Below are 4195 nucleotides of genomic sequence, written 5' to 3' on the forward strand. Positions count from 1 at the left end.
TATAGCCAGTAACACATCAATAAGATATGTGAAGATTAATATAGGGTTGTCAACCTCTTGCTTTCTAGTAACAGAACATAAATGCCTATGCACAGACACATGCCCACACATACTCCACCACCGCGACTGCATTCACAGAACAGTACCAATTTCTGAGGCTCCATTTTGTAACAGTATTCTAAACAAAAACAAACAAACTTGACATAATGGTAGTATGCTAAATAGAAAAATCTAGCTTCATACAAATTTGATCATGATGTTCTTATTTTTCTCTTTTTTCCTGGAACATATAATAAGGTTCTGATAGAAGAGGAGTAATCATAACAATGATTGTTTTGTAAATCGTAAAAACTCAGATGGAGTTCTAAATTCGGCTGAAGAAAAAGCAGTATAACATCTAGGTAGGACATTTTGAAACCTATCAAATATTCAGGTATTTAGACATCTATTTCTTTAACGAATATCTGTTAAATTTATACTATGTACCAATTATCTATATTTAAAGTCAAGAAGCATTAGCAATAGAAATAAGAAAGACATTATCAATATGTGTGCATAAGGGTCACATATGTGTGTACATAGTTTACTATGTAGTAGAAGCAAGTCTGACATCAAAAATCACTGCAGGAATTTTACAAAGCTCTTATTTCAAATTTAATTAAAATCCTATGATGGGAATGAGATCAAGGAGAAAACAGTGGCTAAGAGAGATGAGGAGATAGGATATTATGTAGCTTACTACTGCATTAGATAAGAAGTACACTACGGTTCTGGTGTGGAGGAGTTCTAGTACCAGGAACCTTCTAGAGATCAAAAAGAGATGGTCTATCAGTTACATCAATCAAGTGCCCAGGGAGGAACTTGATCACTGTTCTAAAACAGTGCCTCAGAATTGTAGATGGTCTGGGAAGCTTAGTGAGAGTCAGGTAGAGGGGGAAATTATTGTCTGTAGTATAGAGAAGTAAAAGTTAGATTGTTTATAGATACAAATGCTTGTTGTGGATGTCTTATGTATAAGTGAACTGCCTCAATTTCCCTTTCTGTATAGAAGAATAATGTTTATACTTACAATGTCTCTCAGGGACATGATGTTAATTGAAATGTCTGATAATAAAGTATTGCAAAATATGCACGTGGGTATCAGTTTGCTCTTTGCTCGGAGCAGGTGTGGCAAACCAGTTCCAACCTGTGTACAAACACTACTATCCTGAATAGCGGTCATCTCTGAGAACAACATATCAAGGGGGAGACTTCGGAGCTAAGCAGGCTACTACCTAGCTTGAAATCCATTTTCAGTATTATAAAGCAACTCATAATTAGGGAGTTCACTAGCAGAGGTCAAAGATACCATTTTCATATACAAAAGCCACACACAGTTCTGTTCAAATAATTTGTTTCACCTTTCCTGTGGTTCTAATAGCTATGGTCCCAAGGTGCCTTTTTTAATGATGCGATGAAACCTGATTATATTTTATTCAGACTTATTTTTCAATGGTTCTTTTGAACCATCTACTTGAGATCTAACAAAGGGAGAACTAGCAGTGTTGCTAGGGGTGACCCAAAGAAAAGATTTCCATTCTGTGTGAAATAGATTCTCTTCTTAAAAAAGACTGTCAATAATGACTTCCAGGGACCAGCAGTTAGCATAATGGCTATGTCGCTGGACTCCCATGTAGTCGACCGTGGTTCAAGTCCCAGACCCAGTGGCTTAAACTCACGCCGGGCGTGTGTGCGTGCGTGCCCAAGATCCCGAGAGGAGAATGGAGGAGAAAGGATTGCAGCATGGCCATCCTTCCTGGGGGGTGATTTCCTGCTTTCTGTCTCTGTGTCTCAGTCTGTCTGGTGAGCACATGTGCCCTATACCAAAAACCTCTCCAAAAATAAAAAAAAAATAATGACTTCCAGTGTGGATGTCTCCAACCGGTGGACAGGGACCCAGGGACAGCTCTGCACTTCTGCTTTCTCAGTCTTGAACATTCTTCTCAGCACCCCTTTCAACCAGCTGAGCAGAGACGTATGCGGGTGTCCCCTGCACGTCTGCCTCCCCTACCCCTTACTGATAGCTTAATAGCAAAAGTTAGACTCTGCCACATGCATCAAGCATTTTATGAATATTAACTAATTTAATTGAAACGTGATTATGGGAAGTATGGACTGTTGTTTCTGTCATGTTACAGAAGATGGTTGTAAGAAGCAGAGTAGGCAATTTTCCTAGCTTTGTACAGTTAGATCTTAGCAGAGCTGGAACCTGAAAACAGGTGATCTGTATGTATTGTGTGTATCCACTCCACTAAGCTGATGCCCCAGACTTGGGGCAAAGATTTATGTGGAATAAGTAATAAATGCATCTGATTATATTTTAAAGGTCTTTAAAAAAGTATCTGATGACGGGACCAGCAGTTGACAGAATGGCTATGTCACTGGACTCCCATGTAGTCCACCATGGTTTGAATCCTGGACCCAGCGGCATAAACACACTGGGGCACCAAGTGTATACATTCTCAAGATCCTGAGAGGATTGTGGCCTGGCCATCCCCCCTTGGGGGTGATTTCTCACTTTCTGTCTCTGTGTCTCTCTCTGTCTTTCTGGTGAGCCCATGCACCCTATAGCAAAAAAGAAAAGAAAAAAAAAGAAAACCTCTCAAAAAAATAAAAAGTATCTGATGATCTGAGTTTCTGCTGTTTTTCATGCTTGCTTAAATTCAGCTCTTTAGTTCAAGCTTGTTATTTGGCATATAGATATGTGGGAACACTTTTGGTTGACATTGAATTTATAGCAGAAGGTCAAGTCAGGGGAAATGGACACTCAGAACCCTGGGATACTGTGGCTCTCTGGATATGATGTGCCTCCATTTCTAGGAGAGCTTTTATATTTCTACATAATCAGCCCTACTGGGGAAGGTCATTAAAGTGTCTCTTAGTGGCTAAAGGCACGTGATGGGAAACTTGTCCTTGTGTTACAGCATGGAGGAAACACATACCCACAGTCCTGCCATCACAGTTGAGTCTGCTGTGCTATAAAGCTGCAGAAAAGCCTGTGTGGGCGCTGTCCCTAAGAGCTCACCCTCCCACCTCCTTTGGCTTCCTTGAGACCGGGGCTCATCTGCTGGTATTAGTGGCACTGACTTAGCTTGCCATTTGTTTACTTCAAGCAAACTGTGATCAAAAGCCCCTAACATCAGCTAAAAAGATAGCTTAGAGGAATCAACATCTGGTAGATAATACTTAAATTCCCTGCAATCCTGCTTTTACATCTTAGTAGGGTAAAATCAATCTTCTCTTTACTGGGAAAAATACAATAAACTGTAACTTTCTCACTGTGACTTTGTTAGTTTTGAACTTTTTAAAATTAAAACTTATTGCTTTTCACAGAGACAAATACTAACTTCAGAAGTGACTGGTCATATTATCTTCAGACAAACTGGGTACCTGATGAAAATCGGTCAATATCTTTTTATGACTGTTGGGTCAAACACAGGTATTAAGTTGAAAAAGAGTATCATAGTACATTTATTTTTGTTATAAAACTGTGAAAATAATACAATGAGAAACAGAAACATAAAGAATTTATTTCCTAGCATAAGTATAAGGAAAGTTGTGCCTAACGTTGAAATTGGTGATGATAAAAATTATAAAATAAAATGATATCCTATGTATATTTTTCTGTAATTCAGTGACTTTGAAGGATTAATTTTTAAAACTACATGGCTCTTTCCCATTGGAAATGAATCCAGAAAATGAAAATTATTACCACAGTTATTGATGAAATTGTGTTAACTAATTCAAGTGTCTAAACAAGAAAGACATGAAAGACATGGAGGAAACTTAAATGTGCATTTTTGAGTGAAAGAAGTCAATTTGAAAAAGGCTACATACTATAATATATGATTCCCACTACATAGCATTCTGGAAAATGAAAGCTAAGAATGTCTCAGGACCAGTTTGAGGGTTGTCTAATTTGCAAATTGATCTTTAGTTAGTTAAACCCTATTTCGTTAAATTATTCTAAAGATTTTTTCCTTTAACAAGACACAAGAGACAATATAATATAATGTTCCATTCATGTAAAGTATTCCAAAAAGGCAAACCTACAGAAATAGAAAGTAAATTGTGTGAAGGAGAGTATAAAAATTGGTATTAACAGCAAACGGATACAGTGGATTTTAAAGAAAATGTTCTAACACCCACTAATGGT

This window comes from Tupaia chinensis, unplaced genomic scaffold (assembly GCF_000334495.1).
Source record: "Tupaia chinensis unplaced genomic scaffold, TupChi_1.0 Scaffold000249_2, whole genome shotgun sequence".
In the NCBI taxonomy this organism is placed as follows: Eukaryota; Metazoa; Chordata; class Mammalia; order Scandentia; family Tupaiidae; genus Tupaia; species Tupaia belangeri.